The sequence below is a fragment of the Arvicola amphibius genome, chromosome 15 (assembly GCF_903992535.2).
Source record: "Arvicola amphibius chromosome 15, mArvAmp1.2, whole genome shotgun sequence".
Lineage (NCBI taxonomy): Eukaryota > Metazoa > Chordata > Mammalia > Rodentia > Cricetidae > Arvicola > Arvicola amphibius.
The window spans coordinates 41,091,727-41,111,340 of record NC_052061.1 but is presented as its reverse complement, the minus strand read 5'-3'; the positions used below and the strand labels follow the sequence as shown (position 1 = coordinate 41,111,340).

The 19,614-nt window shown below is 46.9% G+C and overlaps 1 protein-coding gene and 1 long non-coding RNA gene across 3 annotated transcripts in view; one reads left to right on the top strand and one right to left on the bottom strand.

Annotated features, from left to right (window-relative positions):
* The window catches only part of Wwox (WW domain containing oxidoreductase), an 884,382-nt gene that overhangs the window by 465,512 nt on the left and 399,256 nt on the right, over nt 1-19,614 (bottom strand). The gene's annotated exons all lie outside the window — the stretch shown is intronic.
* LOC119802044 lies at nt 1,335-2,937 on the top strand. Its single transcript, XR_005283337.1, has 3 exons — nt 1,335-1,639; nt 2,397-2,613; nt 2,692-2,937. It is a non-coding gene; the product is annotated as an uncharacterized LOC119802044 (long non-coding RNA).

Genomic DNA, 19,614 nt, shown 5'->3' with positions numbered 1-19,614 from the left:
TTAAAAGGGGAGGGGTATGTTCAGATGTGAGGATCCCCCAAGATGCCTGATTCTCATGTCATTAAAAAAAAAAAAAGTAGAGCTTTTATTGCTGGTAATAGTATCCTCAGAGAAAGTTGGAGGAGTCAGATTATTCATATGAATAATCTGAAATAATCTTGAAATAAGACCACGTTACTATTTATGATTTCTATAAAGACTAAAGATGAAGAAGAAAGATGGCCCTGGAAGGCACGTGACCCCTGCTTTTGGCGGCCCTGGGTCCAGAGCCCTCTAACGGAGGAGCTTGAAGTGGGAAAGGTCTTGGCACTTCAGTAATGGCTGTTCCTTTTGAAACCAACTTATGGAAAGATAGAAGGGGTCTGACCCTGCCTTTGACCCTTCCACAGTACGGGTCTGCTCAGGTCTCGAGAACTTACCACACTTAACTCTTTCTGCATGTTTCTGCACAGAGATGCCCCAGAGCCTCTGGGAGGCAGGTAGAAAAAGACATTACCTAGGGGTTGTGCCTCTTTGTAGAAGTGACCCAGACTCTAGCCAACTTGCCCAGGACAAGAACATGGGCTAAAGTTACAGAATTATTTAGCTATGGCATTTGGGGGATTCTAATAGTGTTACAAAATGGGCTTAAACACAAGAAGGCTTTGAAAGAAAAGGAAACAAGATGGAGCCTGCCACTCTCCAGTAAGGCAGCAATTTTCTGTAGCCCAATGTCATGGCCTCGTCAGCCTCCTGGTATGGGGTCAGCTCGGGTCTGCCAGGGCCTGTGGCAGGGTCAGAGTCAGACCCTGAACCCTCTTGAGCTTCCTGGAAGCCGTATTACATTGCACATGATACACTAAGGTAACACTAAAGCGCATACCAAAGAGGAATCTCTAAGATACTTCCATCTGGACTTGGGACACACCACTCTGTGTCGCAGAGGGCTATCTACTGTGGGATCTGGATTTATAATTTTTTTTTTTCATTCAGAGCCAGTGATACTTGTGTGTGTGCAGGAGGAGGCCAAAGGCCAATGGCAGGCGTTGTTCCTTGGGCGCCCTCCATCTCCCTGTTTTGAGACAGTCTTTAACTGACCTGAAGCTCACCGAGCAGACGACACCGCCTGGCTAATGAGTCCCAGAGGTCTACCTGTCTCCGCCTCCCTCCACCCTGGGATCACAGTCATCTTCCCAGAGTGTTCCTTTGCACGTGGCTGGAACTAGGGATAGAGCTTGGGTCCTCACACTGGCGTTAATGATCTCCCTAGCCCTGGCACAAGTGATGTTTTCACAGGCCGTAGATACACACAGGTCACCCATGAGCCCTGGGTCTTTAGTCGAATATGTGCTTGACCCATCTGATGCTAAGCCCTCCTTCTTCCATGGGACTAGGAGACGCTGAGAAGAGAGGGAGGATACTAACCTGCAAGGGACCCTCGAGGCCAGCATTTCCGCCCTTGCCCGGACACACTCACTAGCTCTTCCAATTCCGCCTAACCAATCTCTGTGGTTCTATGCCTGCCGGCTTCAGCCAATTCAAGGCAAGAGTTCACACTGACACTCTTTTGGCTGCTTCAGGTGAAAGGCCTTACCAGAGGACAGCCCTCGTCACCGATTGAAACATCCACACCTTTTAAAAGCCACACATACATTCGAAGGTAAGCTTTCCTTCATAGAACTCGGCTGTTCTTCATTCAAAGGCAAGGAGAGAGGGAGGAAAAGTGGAGAATAGTTTTCATATAAATATCCAATGGCATCGTTATCCTCTACATTTTAAAATTGCGTGTGTGTGTGTGTGTGTGTGTGTGTGTGTGTGTGTGTGTACATGTGCCATGGTATGCATGTGGAGGTCAGAGGACAGTTTGAAGGAGTCATTTCTCTCCTTCTACTATGTAGGTCCCAGGGAACAAACTGGGTTCAGTCAACTTGGCAGCTAAACCATCTGGATGGCCCCAGGCAGTCACTGTTTTTCTAACTGTATTGTGTAAACCAGGAAAGGTGGTGCTCACCTTTAATCCCAGCACTTGGGAGGCAGAGGCAGAAGATCTCTGAGTTCAAGGCCAGAGTGACAGAGTGAGTTGCAGTACAGCCAGGGCTGCAGAGTGAGATCTTACTTAAAAGAAAAACTACATTCATAAACTATTATTGATATTAGTATATTTTATAAAATATAACAATTTTTAATTAAAAAAATCAGTATGATATTTTTGTATGTATATATGAAAGAGAGTATAGCTAAAACACCCAGGCTGGCCTCAAACTCCAGGGTGCTTTGATTATAAGTGTGAGCCACCACACTTGGCTCTATGACTCTATATGATATTAAATATGCTGTATTACTTTATATCTTAACTACTTAATAACCCAAGCTGTCTATCATTGTGCCCGCTCCTTATCCTCAACACCTTCCGGCAGCCCTTCCACAAGAACAATGGCTGTTTTGAGGGAGAACTCTATTCAGTTTGCCGGGTCACGGGCAGACGGACAAAAACAAACAAAAGCCCATTAGTCCCGCACAAAATGACCACTGGACATAATTCATCAGCCACGGTTACCACTGAGGACAAGTAAGGACAGTCTTTCCAATTGTCTTCTCTACCCCAACAAACCCTCCGGGCGGGCGGGTGCTCAGGTAAGGCCTTACTTTCAGCACAGGCTAATTCACTTATCTTCAACAAGTGGGCTATTGATTTTTTTTTTCTGTTTCCAGAACAGCCTGGGGTTTTCTGAATGACAATGGCGTCCCCTACTTAAAAAAAGAAAAGGAGAACCCTGGGATCCTGGGGACATTCCTTTTCACTCCGCTTGACAGGCTGGCTCTGCCTCTGGATCCATTCACTGATTCAACTGCGTGCCACTAATTTCCAGCTTCCTTCCTTCCTGTCACCTTGTCCTTCCCGAGTCCAGCAGACTTCTGGCCTCTTAAAGCTGCCAGGTCAAGAGAGCTCAGCTTTGTCCTTGGGACCCCTGTGAAGAGGCTACGGAATTTCTTGACAGAAGAGGACAGTATGACAGGATATGGCTCTTTTTCTCGTTTTCTTTCTTGGTCTCTCTCTCTCTTTCTTTCTTTTTCAATAATCGATTTGTGAAAAAACAAAGCAAAACAAAAACCATGTAGCCCTACATTCAAACATTCCAAAAGCCAAAAAGAAGGAATTCATGTGTGCTCGAATATATGGTGACGGACATCCTTTATATAAGCCTAAAGAGAAATGGCTTAGAGACAATACAAACGTTTAAATGCTTCCAACTTTTCAAAGGGCTACTGAGTGGAAAAACAGGAAACTATAATATAAGCCAGACAGAGTTTAAATGAATTATGTGTTTGGTGTTACTTAAGTTACTTAAGTGTTAATAATAACTCAGATGCCAATTTTGACTTCATTCAAGAAACTCTAATGACTGGTTGTGGACCGTTAGTTACTTTGACAACCACAGAGTCTAAGTATACTGAACAATGTCCTTAATCTGCCCGGTCATTCCTCTGAAAGGAGTGTATCTCCTAACACAAAGGCATCTGACATAAGAGCAAGAGTTCCACCCAGCCAGGCAGAACTGCCCAATCAAGCCACACTGCTGAGCCCACAAGGAAAAGTAGGCACTTCAACTTCTTCCCCACCCAGGGCCATCTGAACACAGAGAACAAAGCAATACCTACTCCATCAGGGTGTTGCTTTGCCCATGGTCCCTATATATCTCAACCAGGATAACCAGCCAAGTTACCTGGGCATTTGAATCAAGGATGCTATAAAGAAAGGGGCCGGGCCTGCTGGTACAATTGCCCAGCACTGGGATTCTGGTCTGTGCTAGCATAACAACAACAACAACAACAACAACAAAAAATCAGAATTGTTTATAGGGCAACAGAGATGGCTCAAATGGTTCAGGTGTTTGCCACCAAGCCTGGCAACCTGAGTTCAATCCCAGAACCCACACGGTGGGAGGAGAGAACCGATTAACCTTCACACATGCACCATGGCATGATATGCATGTGTGCGCACACACAATAGTAATAGAATGGCTTTTTTTAAAAAAACTGACTGCTAAAGATTTGTTTCTAAAGGATGGCAATAGGCACTTTCAAAGCAGGAACACAGTTCTGACTGTTCTGTTCAGCACAATGGTAAGAGAAGTCTGACGAGCCCTTTTACAGGGGAAGAGGAAGAAGTGTCCACTGGAGCACTTTGCCTCCCTTTCACCGAAAATGGGAGGCTGGGGGCTCCCTTGAGGTGGCCCCTCTCTTTGTGTTGTGAATGCAGATTTTTTTTTTTGAAGGGGAAGTACGGTGGGCTAGAAGTCAGGTCACAAGCATAGATTAGGTCCAGGGACACAGGCTGAGAAGATAGGACACAAGAGACAAACATTTGTAAATAGTCAGAGAACAAGAAAGACGGGAGCCCTAAGAGGGTAGACCAGGCGACAGGGACACAGGGGTCCTCAACATGCAGAGTTTGGGGTCGAGGAAAAGGAAAAGGAAAAGGAAAAGCCATCATGGCTTCAGGGACATGCCAACTTTTCCCTTCTGTCTCTTAAAGGTCTTACAAAGGAAACACAAGTCAGAACATTCCAAAAGGAAAAAGAAAACAGGGATGAAAGGGGAGGGGTGGGAGGAGAGAAGGGGAGAAGGGGGAGAGGAGTGGGAAGGAGGGAGGCAAAAAGAAGCTTAACTTCTACTATACAGTGTTGATAAAAGAAAGACATACAATATGAAAATAATTATACAGATAAGGTCGCTGACGAAAAGCTGGCTGAACTATACTTCTAACAGATTCGTGGCAGTTTTGACACCAAGAGCCCTCTCCTCCTCTGGATGGCCTCTCTGTGGGGAGCCTCGCATCCAGGGACTCAGGAAAGTTTGCTGCATGAAAGTCATGTTGGCACAGGACCGAAGTGTGCATGGAGCTGGCCTGCAGGAAGATGGTACTGATGATTCCATCGATACGGTGGGGAAGATAAAAGTGTCCCAAAGTGTCACCTTTGGCATACATGTGAGAAGTGCTTCTGGGTCCAGCCAGGTGCAGAAGTACCTGGTTTGCGTCAGAATTCAGCATTTAATTCCTTTTCTTTTTAACGTTTTATACATTATTGTTGCTGTGTGTGTGAGAGAGAGTGAGAGAGAGAAGGTCAGAGATCAATTTTGTGGAGTTGGTTCCCTCCTATTTTTACATGGGTTCCAGGAACTGAACTCAGGTCATCAGGCTGGGGCATGTGCCTGTAACCATTAATTCAGCCATCTTACCGGGGTTTTTGTTTGCTTGTATTTATTAGACAGGATCTTACTATGTAGCCCAGGCTGGCCCCAAATTCAAACGGCTCGGCCTCCTGAATGCTGGGATTACACACATAGCCCACCATGCTTATTTTTGAGGGTGTCAACTGGTGTTCAAATCAGATGGAAAGTAGTAGGTCCCTCTTTTGTCCTCCTCCAAACTCCACAGGGTCCAAGCAGTTAAACAACAGCACAGTGTCTTCAATTTCAGCCTCATCTCTGGCTCTGGACCCTCTCTGAATTCGTACAGTTCTCTGGTCCTCTCAGTGGAGTGTCTGCAGGTAAGGCTGTTACAGGGACAATGTAATGACAATGTATGTCACAATGACCACAATGACCAGGCAGGCCAGAGCAGCCACCCTCATCTCCAAGTCACCAGTGCCACACCTGGGCACTGAAAATAGCAGTCCTGTCCCAAACCGCACCCCACAGCAAGGCAGGAGGCTGTCATGGGGTGATGCAGGAACATGAAAAATGGAGCGTGAAGTCAGGTGGAACTTGACACACACACACACACACACACACACACACACACACACACACACATGAGGATGCTAACACAGAGACACAAAATGCTCATAAATTTAAAAAAAATCTTTTAAAAAGTCATGTGATACACGTCACCTTGCTCAGGTGCTGTAGTACGGTGCCTGTTACAGCCCAATCACCCTGTTACTATTTTCCCTATTGCTAACATGATGATTCTCAGAGCCAGTATCTTTTTGAAGAAACCTGGCAGGAAACACACGTCTGCCTGCGATCTCAATTTATCTTTTGCATGCTAAGGGATGTAGCTCCTCACACGGTGCCTTTCATTGTCAAGCCCAGAAGATCTCCGTAGTTAGAGAATCTGAGGATAAAATAGGAATGGGAAAACCCTGCGAAAACAGGTACCGTCCCCAGTACCTCTGTGTCCTGACAAAAGAGCGACTCTCTTACCGTGATTAGTTCAAACCAGTGAATTAAGCCCAGAGGAATCACTTTCAAATAAGACTCTAATTTCAGGGACCCAAGGAAGCCTGCATTTTAATAAGATATTTCATTGTTATCCCAAATACAAAACCATTGTTTGCCTGACTCTATAATTTATTGTTAGACAGACGCTGCGCTATTACTGTAGCAAAATGAAACACGCAATGATCGCGCTAATAAAACAATTGGATCATAAGGCAAAACGGGGCTTGGCACTTTAAACAGAGCCCAATGCCCCTGGGTGGTGCTCTGCATAGTCTAATATTCCCAGCTGGAATTTCACCTTTCTCTACTCTTTGAGGAGAAAATCGCTGCAATAGCCTGCTAACGATACCATTACAGTCTCCCCAACTTAATCCTTTGTTCCTCCTGAAGAAAAGGCTGCTTGCCGGTTATGAATATTCTCCATGACAAATTCTATCAATTAACACGCTAGCGTATCTTGCTGAGTAGTAAGAGCGTCTTGATTAACATTAGGAGGTATATATTTTGCACACCATAGGCAAAGGCATTCCTTCCCCTAGAAAGGGAGAAGTTTAGGAAGGCGGAAGAGGGGTGTAGATGACTTGGAAATGACATGGTCCACCCCCTTCCCCTCACCGTTTCTCTGTGTTCCTTCAAGGACAGCAAGGGAGTCCCCCTCAACATTTTTGTCTTTTACTCTTCTGGGGAAGGCTTAGCTGAGCTGATGTCTCCCTTGGAGGCTACTTTAGTTGTTCAGGAAACCCAAAGCTGAAAACTTGCCCTTTTTCTAACACCCAAGAGGCGAACGATGGCGCCATCCGTTTCCATCCGTTGAGTACCATGAGGTAGATGTGAGGTGTTTGGTGGGTAATGAAGACAGAAAGGGTGGGCTGATTCAGAGACAGCCCCCCATCCCGTCCTAGCAGCTAGGAGAGACAGAGGGCAGTGGCTGTTGATGGTCCTCCCTGAGGGCCCGATCTGTACTCAGAAGACATCCAGTCAGCTGGGAGCCCGGACAGTGAAGCTGCTGGCCACATCTGAGGGAGCTTCTAGAAGCAGGTCCTACTCTATTCCTAAGTCTGCCCAGAGCCATAGAAGGCCCTGCCGGGATGGAGATGGCTGCAGTACAGTATAGATTCCTTCCCAAAACTCCAGGGCGGGGCTCAGATCACCCCCCAGTGATCCATTCTTTGTAGGTCTGTTCCATACCACTGTGCCGGGAGGATGAACACTCATCCCCACAGTGGCTGATCAGAGGATTCGGGGTCCAGCGCCGTCTCCAGGTCCTATGTCTGGAAGCTCATGCTCTTCCTGTCTCACAGTCTGCTCTGGTTTTAGTGCAGTTTTGTCCGGTACCAGCAGTTACTTGCTATTCTGGAAGACTCTGGTCTCAGGGCTGAAACTGACTAGCTGATAATGAGGAAGCCAACTCTCCACCTCCTCTTTAGACCTTGGCTAAACAGGATGAAGATGCTAGTTCCCAGGGGAGGTCACCCCAAGGGAGGGCCTTCTTGCCCCTGTCTTCCCTTCCCTGAGCACAGACTTTTGGCCCTTACAAGGTTGAAAAGAAATGAATTGGGGCCTGGTAAGATGGTTTAGCACATAAAAGTGCTAGCTGCTTGGAACTGACAACCTGTGTTTGATCCCTAGAACCCACACAGAAATCTGGGTGTGGAAGCGCTCATCTCTACCCCTACTACTCCTAAGGGGGCATGGGAGGCAGATGAGAGGCAAAGACAGGATTATGTGGAAGCTCCAGCAGGGTCGGAAACAAGAGAGAGAGACCTTGCCTGACCAAGGGAGAGAGAAGGCGCCCTTGGGATCTGCCCTCTGACCTCCATCCATAAGCTGTAGCATATGCACATGCGCACAGAATGACACAAATAAACATGAAGAAAAAGAGAGAAGCAGATCAACTCTAGCCCGGAGGGTGGGCGTGGCTTCACATATAAAGCCTGAGGCTAGAGACAGGCTTCCCACCCCAGCCTCTCTCCCTCTCTCTTTCTCTACCCCAGACCCTGCAGACTCTTAGAGTGCGCCCCAGTACTGAGACGCGCCCTCTGCACACCATTTCGCCTAAAAAAAAAACCCAAACTGCAGCAACAGAGGGCCGCAGCCGCAGCGCTGGCCTCTGTCTGAGAACCCACGTGTGTCGTCAACCTCCAGGTGACGGCTGCATTGCCCTCTGTCTGCACATGGCCACGGTTCAGCAACTATCACTTAAACGACAGTCTGTTCCTTGGAATGGACATTATTCTGAGAGCATATGTGGACTGAGGCCCCTTAAAAAGTCCCAGCATCCCCTGCTTCCATGGAACCACAGTTTCCTTGGCCACACCGTCTGTGCTGTGTACTTCCTAACACGGATGTCCAGGGACATGCCCTTGTGCACCTGTGTCTCAAGGTGCTCTTCTGACGCTCGGGAGCAAATAGTGATTGACAGCGCTGGGTTTTGCTGCATTTCTGGTAAAACTGTGTCAGGAACGATTAAATGGTGAGGGCTGGAAAGGAGATGATGTCCCTCTCTAGAGACCGTGTCTACATGCAACTGGGGTCAGTTTAGTGAAAAACACCAGTCAGAGGGGCCGTGTGATTGAACTGACTGCCAATTCCCCAGCCAGGGCCGGCAGCCTTGGGCTATGCAGGAGCAAGGCAGCCGGCCCTTTGCTTCCTTTCCATTTAAAATACATCTCAAAGTCTCCAGACCAGAGGTAGAGATTCAGTTCAATGTCTTTGGATTGATTGATTAATTTAAAGCCCCTGAGAGATCCTGTGGGTTCACAGATAAAGCCAGACAAGCCGAGAATTTTCCTGTCTTCCTCAAAAGCGGGATGTTTCAGCTGCAGCCCCCTAATTGGAGATGATTTACATTTTTGTCTTGATCTCTGTATTGGAGAAGAGGATGCATTGTCATCAGCGGTCACTGGAGTCTGGCTGAGCAGAGCTTCCCAGCTGTAGGTTATGCCCACATTCCTATCTGGTACCATCCAAGCCTGGAGCAGCGTCCATGAACCACCAAGCAGTGCCTCGCTGTTTTAACTCGTGGATCCAACAAGTCTTGGTAGCAAACATTAATTCTGCCCCGTCCCAATCGCCTAAGAAGCTGGCTGGAATTCTTCAAGCCTCAGCTGCCATGGTAGGAAGTGGGGATATGAATGAGTTGCTGAGATCAATGGTATAGGAAAAAGCCACGTAAAAAAGATGTCCAATAAAAGGCACCAATAATGGCTGGGGAGACAATTCGTTTGGTAAAGCTGACCTGGGTTTGATCCCCAGAACTCATGCTTAAAAGAAATCTTGCATGGTTAGTTCCAGGCCAGGGGAGTCAGAGATGGACTTACTGCCTTGGGACTTACCACCGGCTTGCTAGCCTCCCTACTTGGTGAACTCTAGGCTACTAAGAAAAAAAAAAAAAAAAACAACGTGGAATTCCAAAGGTGATCATATGGTTGGATGACCTCCACATGTGTGTATGTACACACTCATGCATAACTAAGCCTGGAAGAACTGTCGTCATCGTCGTCCCCCTCACGTGAAATGCATCAGTGATCATGAAGATAACTATTAGGGAGCCAAGTGCAGTCTCACCAAACAGCACCAGGACAGCAGGGCTGACATGAACACAGGTGCCTGGGTGCTCATTCCAGATGTTCTCCTGGATCTCAATGGCCTCTGAGTTTTCCTGGAGAGATGCCTCCTCGTCATCCAGCGTGGTGATGCTGAATGATGACTTCCTGGTAAAACCGAAGCCGAATCACATGGCAGACTCTGATGCAGTCTACCTGCAGTGTGGCTTCTCCAAGGTCTACCTACGTGCATGGTCTAAGTCTCTCCAAGGGGGTCTCTCACCCTGCAAAGAGGTCTCTGGCTAGTTGCTAAGTATATAAAGAAGAAGCAAGACATGCAGGGGGTGGTGGAGGGGAAGAGGGGGAGTTAGTAATACCTTACAAATTCAATTTGCATTCTCCCCTTGATGTTAGTCCAATCTGAATGAGCTTTTCCAAAATAAGCTGGCCTTTGAAATCCTCCTGCGTGATAGATAGTCTTACACATTTTAAAACACCGTACCTTTAATAAACTAACCGGCACAATGTGGTCTTAACTGGTTCTAGAATATTCTGATAGCAAAACATTTTCTGTTTCTGGGCCAGAACTGGACATTTCTTCTTGGGAATATGATGTTTGAAAATCAGTTCCTCCTATTATAGATTTTCCCCTCAGCTTGTAGAAAATCCATGATTCCCTAAACATTGGTCTTTGAAAGCACATTGACTAAAATCTTCATGCTTAATTCATGAAGCGCAGTCTGGAGATTAGTGGAGCTGGACATAGACCGGGAATACTTTATCATATTCTAATAAGCAGAGGCTGAAAATTGCATTTCTAAAGCTACAGTATTAAAGGGCATACCGCAAAACATGACCCAAACATAACTCGGTAGTTCTACAGGGCCTGAAAAGGCTTTGATATGATAAAGTATGCTGACGATGAGAATAAACACAACTAGAAATTTTTGAATTTAAAAAGGAAAAAAAGGAGGGGGCATGTGAAACTTGGCAAACATTTGGTATATTTATGGAAAAAATATATATATTATAAACTCATATATTGTGATTCTTATAAACAAGTATGGACAACTGAGTCACGAGGTGGAAGATCATTGTAACACCACAGTGTAGGTATTTGGAAAGGCTAAAAACATGAGAGATGGGAGGAAAATAGATAAAGCAAGTGTAATGATGTTAATTTAAAGGGTGCCAGAAAAATCTTTCTTAAAATAGGTCACCCCACAAAATACTGTGTGTGGTGGGGCCTGGGGGGGAGAAGGCTTGATGGTACACCCCCGGTGTTCCTTATAAAACGGTGCGGTGTGAAAGACTGTCCTAAGACCTGCAACAGCCATCTACAAACAGGAGGCGGGATGCAAAAAATAAAATAAAATAAAAATCAACCACCGAGTCCAAACGTATAAATCAGCAGTGCATACAATAGGAAGGGCAGCAGTTGGCCCACAGCTGGGGCTAATAGTATCTGATAGGCAGATGGATAGACGGATGGATACCCAAAGGAGTGAGAAAGCAAGTGAAACAGAAACAGAGGGATGGAAGGACAGATGGACAGATACATGAAGGAGTGAGAAACCAACAGAAACAGGGCTAGATAGACGGAAGGACGGAAGGAAGGGAGGGAAATCCGTGAGTAAGTGAGACGCTAATGACATAGGCCCTGTCTCATAGGAGCTCACAGGGACTTCAGTCCACCCCACTGAGCGCCTGCAGACTCCCAAGGTGAACTGGCAACTCCTGAACCAGCATGCTCTGGGAGAACAAGGCGCAAGAACTCAGAGCAGAAGGGATGGTAAGCTGAGGACCGAGGGATCTGTCTTTCACAGCATCTGCACAGCTCAGGTGTGGATGCTACTTAGGCAACATGTCTAGTGAGGATGGTATTAGAGGCAGTGGGGGTGAGGAGTGGGATGCTTTGAGATTAGACTGATGGCGTGTGGAATCCCTACCCCTCAAAGCTAGCCATCATCACTGCTGAGATCAGAGCAGAAAGATCAGAGGCACTGGACTCCTGCTGAGCTTACGATCTTAGTTTGATGGGTGTGTGTTCTCTGTGCTCTCTGCATTCAGCAGCGTTTGTCCTCCTCCTTCTAGGCCCTAGATAACTCCCGGCTGAGTTACCTCTAGGAGGACTTCTAATGACACAGTCTGGACTTTTCACACTGGGAAGTTCCATAGCTTTGTCACCTGCCCTTCAGTTGGCTTGTCCTTTCTCATCGCTGTGTTCCCACCAATCTCAATTTGGAAGTTATGTTAACACCTAAGAGGCACCCAGCTATTCCTGCCCTGGGTTCCTTTGGCTCCCCTGTGCCATCCCACATCCCACCATAACCTTGTTAATCTCAATCAGCACACGTCTTCCTCGGTATGTTACAGGCTCTCAAGAGGTCCTGACCCTAACAAGTGACCCTTGTAAAACAAGGCCATTAACAGAACACTTCGACAAAAAGGAGCAGAAAGAACAAAGAATGAAAAACTGCTCATGTCCCCAAATGGAGGACCACCACCTGCCTGACACAAACCCTCTGAGTCTACACATGATGCCCTTCGACCACTGAAGTTTGAAGCTACTGCATTCAGATTTGGGTCAGTAACCCATCCCCTTGGGCTGAGTGAAGGCATCAGGTCACCTCACTGGCTGGTCAGGAGGAGGTGGCTCTTCTCTGCTCAGTGTGAAGGACCCTGCTTATGCCTGCTAGGGGGTCAGAGTGGGGAAGAGGGTAAATTAAGGACCTCATTCTTGAGACGTGCAGCCTCGGAAACAGCCACAGGAAGGAGTGAGAGAATGCCTTTTTGCAAAGGCATGGCCTGCCCTTGTTCATGGTCCCAACAGAAACACTCTTCTGCTGGATGGAGGTCCTGCGTCTGCCACCTGAGTGTATAACAGTTAAGAGACACTGAGAAACCTGTGGTAAAGGACAGGCTCTGCTTCCAGGGTCAGCAAGGAGAAAAGGCTGCATTTCCCATTGTCGTTGACTTTGTGGTCTCTATGAACCTGGTGTTTCCTAGCCGTCTGGGACCCTGCTACCTAATTCCAGTTCTACTTTGGTGGCCATGATGGGAGTGAAGGACATGTTTACACCCTTGGTGGCTGAGCTCCTGTAGCTGGCCCCGACGTCGAGCCCCAAGCCTTCTGATGAGGCATTCCTCCCCCCAGACATCTCTAGCTCCCTGGGCACTAGCTCTTTGACAGTGAGGCTGGGGTTGCTGGGAAATGAGATCTCGGCTTCCCTGAGAGACCGGCTCTTCTTCTTCCCTTAATTATCATTCGTTACTTGCAAGACGCATCGGCTGCTATTTAAATAAACAATGGGGGATTTGGAACAGAGAAACTATGGAAATGAAGTTGCTTTAATTTACATCCCAAGGGACCGGGGCTGTGGAGTTCTGCAAATGCCAAATAAATAAATAAACACTTTAAATAAGTGTCAAGTTGGGGATAGCCTGAGTTGTAAAGGGGACAAAGGAGCCAAGGGTGGCCTGTGCAAATTAGATCTTGCACTGAGCATGTTGAGTGGAAGACAGAAATGCAGTGGGAATATCAGCCCCTTAGGGCAACAGAAAGGAAAGGAGGTGGGGATGTTAAAACCATGTCTACATATAGTGGGTTGTGACGTGCCCGGGGTTTGGACTTTCCTTACGAGTTTTGGACCACGGATGGTGGGCTGAATCAACTTCATGCGGCAAGACTAACCAGGCTGAAAGGCTAGGATATCCTGCCTCGGGCTTCTTTGTCTAGAGCCAGGTAGCACTCAGAGAGGTCAGGCTTTTGCCAGTGCATATGCATAAGGATGCACTGGTTTGGGGTTTTGCTGGCTGTGGCCGATCGCAGAGGAGGAGAGTCTAGGGAAATCTCAGCAACTGCCTTTGCATGCTGTGTGGGGTAAAATGAATCCTTGCATACAGAGATGTCCGTGGGTTAGTTTCATATATGGGGTTAAAAAGGCCCCAAGGATGCCAAGTGCTAAAGCTGAGGACAGGTTAAAGGATGGGCATTAATAAGACAGAGGAAGGGCACGTTGGGAAGTAGCGTTATGAAGCTCTTGCTGGGGACTTTATGAGCATTGTCGAATCTCATCATCAGATTGATCTTTTCCCATTCGGTGGGAAAGGAGACTGAGACTTCCGCAGTGTTTCTGATTACACAGCTGGACATGGCAATGGGATTCGGAGGCAGCTCCATCTCTCCAGCTGCCAGGGGAGAAACCCAGGGTGGTTTAGTTTGTTTGCAGCTTAGAGAAAAAAAAACGAATTAAGCAGTCATCCCAAGGGCCCTGACTGTCGCTAGCCCCCGCCTCACCTCTGCTGGCTCTGTCTCGGCCCCATCTCTGCTCCTCGGATTCTCTTTCTGTGTCAGTTACATTCATTTTTACAATTTTTTTTCTTCCTGCAATAGACAACCTTCCCCCGTGCTGCCTGGGAAGACACGACTACATAGCAGTGCCAGGATGTGAGCTGGGTAGGGCATAGGTCTGTGAAAGCTCCCATGGTGCTGCAGGATAGGAGTCTCTGGGAGGATTCCCGGTCATGGCTCCTTGTATGTTCATCCTTCAGTCAGGCGTAGGGCAGGGACCAAGCGCTGCATTTGGTCAGACTTAGCCCAGATCACTAAGTCTGGCAGGAATGGTTGTGGTTATGTGCTTCATGGCATGGTCTCTGTCACAAGGAGGGAGACAGGTGTGTCACAAAAGAGAACCAAACGATGAAAATAGTATCTGAGTGTAGCGTCAGGAAAGATGCTAGGCAGATAAAATACTAGTCACAGAAAAAAAAAAAAAAAAAAAAAAAAAAGCAAGCCAGGGCCAGTGAGATGGCTGAGCAAGTAAAAACACCTGTGCAAACCTGGGGCCTGCATTCCTTCCCAGGATCCCTCACAAAGATAAACAGAGAAAGCTAAATCTGTCCTCTGATCTCTACACACACACACACACACACACACACACACACACACACACACACACACACACTGTGGCTTGTGTACACACACACACATATCATGAACTCACAACAATGAATAAACATTTTGAAATTGCAATAATAAGTGAAAGCCAAAAGAATTAGGATGGGCAGTGTGGCCCAGGTTGATGCAGCCTGTGCCCATGATGGCTGCATGGGCACAGGCTATAAATTTACCACGATGCTCAGGTCCTTACTTAGCATGCACCTGGTTAAATCTCCAGTACACTTAAACTGGGTGTGGTTGTTCACACCTGTAATCCTACCACTCAGGAGGTGGAGGCAGGAGGATCAAGTGTTCAAGGCCACACCTGACAACACAGCGTGTTTAGGACCAGCCTGGACTACACAAGACCCTGTCTCGAAACCACAAAACAAACAAACAAACAAACACCAACAAAAGCCAGGATGGAGAGCTAGATCAGCTTGCCCCATGGTATGAAGACTTGAATTTGATTCCCAGGTCCTATACATAAAGCAGACATGGTACTGTATGCTTGTAACCTGGAGCTAGGACCCGACAGCCTAGCCTGCTGGGTGTGGCCCCAGTGAGAGAGCAGGGAGGTGGACAGCTATGGTGGAGACGATACCGGAGGTTGACCTCTGACCTCCACATGCACCTATGCACCTACACATGCTAACACACCCACGCAAACAAAAGGACAAGACGGATTGCTACAGCCAGGCCCTTATTATCAGCAGCCATATGTGCTGGCACATGCTTTCACCCCCTAACCAGGCCATATGACGCCAAGCTTCCTTTCCCGATTTGTCATAAAAGCAGGAAAGCAAGGCAAGGGACCTCTGTCCTCCCTCCCCATCTCCCCCCTCTTCTATCAGTTACTCAGCTCCTGCAAACCAGAGAATTAACTCCATGTCCTGAGCATGCGCATGCTCACACTCACGTCCCTTTTGTCACACGCGTAGTCTTACAGCTACAGTTTGACTGGGGAGTTGGCAGGGTACCGAATCTAGTCCTCTATCGTTAAGTGCTGCCTTGGCTGGTCAGTCTTCCCCCGTCCCCAGCCTGCAGTGGAAAACAGAACCTGACCCTTAAACAGCCAAAATGTATTCAAATGAAATAGAAATAAATTTCTTTTTCCAAAAGCATGCTCGACTAACATTTTTTTTCAAGCCACACGGTTCCTCATTTTCACATATGAGCATCATATATGGTAATACGGAGTGGCTATTGACTGCAGCGGAGGTGAATACCCACGCATATTGACCTCAGAGGTAAATATTGACGGAGACAAAGGTAAAATCGATGCTTACCTTGAGGGATAATAAATCTGGATATCTACTGAAATAAGAAGTCGATAGGCACATTGTTATAAACACTTACAGTTGCTGTCACTTGTGGGTGTTTGTACAGTGGGGGGCCCAGTAGCTAGTCTTCAGAAAAGTGGAGACAGAAGAGGTAGCTCAGAAAAGCCACCGTGGCGTCTTCTCATCTGTCTACAGGACTTTCAGTTTGGAGACCCACATTGGGTTTGCAAGGTAGATAACCCTAGGTAGGTATTGCCCCTCTGGAAAAAGAGTTTAGCCTGCGTCTCCCAGAAACTTCTAGAATTAGGGTGTTTATATTGGTTATTTCAGTCTCTTTTCCCAGTAACGGAAAAGACTGACACCATGATCTCCTCTGTACAGGCTGGCAAGCCTGGGCTTTGGAAGACACACATCTCGTTAAGTTTCTAAAGATGAATTTGAAACTCAGCTGCGAGCCAGCCAGATGGTTTAGCCAGTAAAAGCGCTTCCCTTGAAGCCTGGAGACCCGAGTTCGATTCTTGAAACTCATATAAAGGTAGAAGGAGAGAATCAACTCTACAGAGTTACCCTCTGACCTCTGTACATGTGCCACATTAAAATATGCTGATATATATACATCATCATCTCCCCCCCCACGCACGCATGCACACGCAAATAACAGTGAATAAAACTAAAAAAAAAAAAAAAAAAACCAGCTGTCTGGTTATAAATCTAGTATGAGCCTTCCATGCCACAGTGTCTTGGTAAGGAGAGTCAGCCTTGTCACCCGGTGATTGAGGTGAATGTCAGAGAAAGGGGAAGGCAGACAGTGGAGGGAATGAGGAAACAAACAGCCCCCATTTTGGCTGCTCAGGACAAGTGAGAATGAGCTAAGTCTTCAGTGGCACTAACATCACACTGTCTGGGGTCAAGTTAGAATGGGTCTGTTGACAGGCTTTAGGGAAATGTTCCCTGGTTCCCAAGGAAGCCACATGAGGCGAGAAGGGGCTTCCTCCACCCACAGGCTGTGTGATTACAGTACTGGGAACTGCTAGAGCTCTTAAAACAAACTTAAGAAGCAAAGGCAAAAGCTGATCCTGTCTGGTTGCCTCTTTGACTACGCGACCCCTCTCCTTTGGTTGGGTGACACACACTTTCCTACTGTGGAGTGAGGTTGCACTGAACATTGGGCTGCTACATGCATGCAGCCTGGCTCACTTCAGCCAAGCAGAGCAGCTATCCCATCACTCTCTGCTCTATACACAGAGAGACAAGGACCTGGGAATGTCAAATGTTGGCGCAATCTATAGGCTTGGGAAGCTGAGCTCCTGACTGTTTCTCTGCAGTTGGACCAGCCCCACCACCCACCAGAGGCTTCCAGAAGGACCTGCTGGAAATCCTGTACTGCATATGAAACCCACTAGGGCTGGTGCTCATCCGCCTCTGCTCAACCGTGCAACCCCGTCAGGCATGCTCAGGGCTCACCCACTCCTCACCCTCTCCAAAAGCCTTCAGTTTTCAGACCCTTTCACTAAATTGCAAGGTATTTCTCTAGGCTTTCACGTAGCACAGCAGCTACAAGGGCACCTGCCTAGGTCTCCCCAACCCTGAGCTCTGCCATCTACCAATACACTTGGGGCTATGAATTTTCTTCCTCTAACCTGCTCCCTGGAAAGTCACACCTACCCCCCCCGGGACTGGGACAGTCCTAGTTAGCCTTTCAAAAAGCACCTCAAATGACAATGAAGTTGAGAGGTGTTTCCTGAACCCTTGGTGATCATCATTTCTATCCTCCACATGACTCCCATACCAATGTAACACTTTCATGCTTTTCTTCTTATTTTTTCTTTTTTCTGTCTTATTTTTTATTGCATTTATTTATTTTCTCTCTCTCTCTCTCTCTCTCTCTCTCTCTCTCTCTCTCTGTGTGTGTGTGTGTGTGTGTGTGTAGGCTCACACACTGTGTTTCATATTTCTTTGCACTGTGTGGGTCTTGGGGAGTCCATCTTAAGTTGTTAGGCTCAGTGGTAAGTGCCACCTCACTGTAACAGCCCTCTTATTAACAGTATATGATACTCTCTCACTTCCTCCCCGGAGTGCCTATCAGCCATGGCTAGCTATTTTGCTATCTGGGAAATATTTAAGGGCAGGGTTTATATTTTTTCCTATTTCTATGCATCATAGAAGAGCCTGACACACAGAGGAAGATTAACATTCAATGCATAAACAATAAACTACATGTGCTGTACCCAGCAGTGACAGACTTCCTGGGAGAAATTCTGAACAATTCTGTGACCTCTTCCTTCGTGGTTTTCCAACCCGTTTCACCCTCCAGCTATGAAGGGTTAACACCTTACAACTTCTATTCTACAAAAAGTTTTAAAAAAAAAATCAATCCATCAAGAAGAACAAAGTCAATGGACAAGTAAGTGAGCTAATACGAAGAGAAAGTAAGGAAACACACACTATAAACTCCAGGCTGATCCTTAAACTATATCTATACACACAATATGGGCACAGTCTCATCTAATTATTGCTCTCTCTATGCCCATCATGGAAAGCTATGCTAAAACATCTGCTTCTCTGTTGTAGCTACTTTGGGGCAATCAAGGTCCCCAGTGAGAGCTCACAGGCAGTGAGCTGTGGTGTGACTTGCTCAGGTGGGCTCCACTGTGCCATGTCAGGCAAGCTGGAGAAATGGCAAGGAGCAGAGTGAACCTGGACCATTCCTCTGCAAGTGGACCAGCCCCACCACCCACCAGTGGCTCCCATGAGGATATGCTGGAAGTTCTGTACTGCAAATAAAACCCACTAGAGCTGGTGCTCACCTCTTCTGCTCGGCTTTGCGACCCCTCAGAACCAGACAAGGAAGGAATAGATTCCATTTATGATGAACTCAGAGGATATGGACAGACATGAGTGCCAATAAAATCACAATTAGGTGAATCAGATGGCCCAGCCACCATGGGGTTCTATATAGGAAGATCAGTTAGTGGACAGAATGGCCTGAAATGCTCTTCATTTGTGCTTTTTCTGTTTGGCTTTGATTTTTACTTTACTTTCTCCCTCTTGCTTCCTTCTTGGTAGTTAGCACAATAAGAAATTGGCTCCCAAAAGAAATATTGGTCTTAAACGCTGCCAAAATGTGAGTGTTAAAATATAATTGGTTGCCAAAGATACCCTCCAGCTACCTGACAGGTCAGCATAGGTGGCTGACTTGAACGAAGTTAATGTCTGTGCAAGGTGGCGGTGCCCTCAGAAAGAGTTTTGCACACAGCCTACTGAACAGAAAAGGATGAAGGCGAGAACCACTCCTTCCTGAGAAGCCAGCTCTGCCTCCTTCCCCTTCTCCCCACTCTATTTCTCCTCCACTCCCATTTTCACCATCACCTCCATCATTATTATCAACATCATCATCACCAGCACCATCAGCAACATAGGAATTCCTGGGCTTTTCTAAAGAGTCCATTCTAGATTTAGCTCTTTATGCACAGCATCATGCTCGGCTATAAAGTGACATGGGCCCAGTGGGATGGCTCTGAATAATGTCACGTGCCACTAAGCTAGATGACCTGAGTTCAATTTCTGAAACCTACATGTGAGAAGGAAATAAATGACCCCACGCTTGTCCTCAGACACACACCTACATACATACATA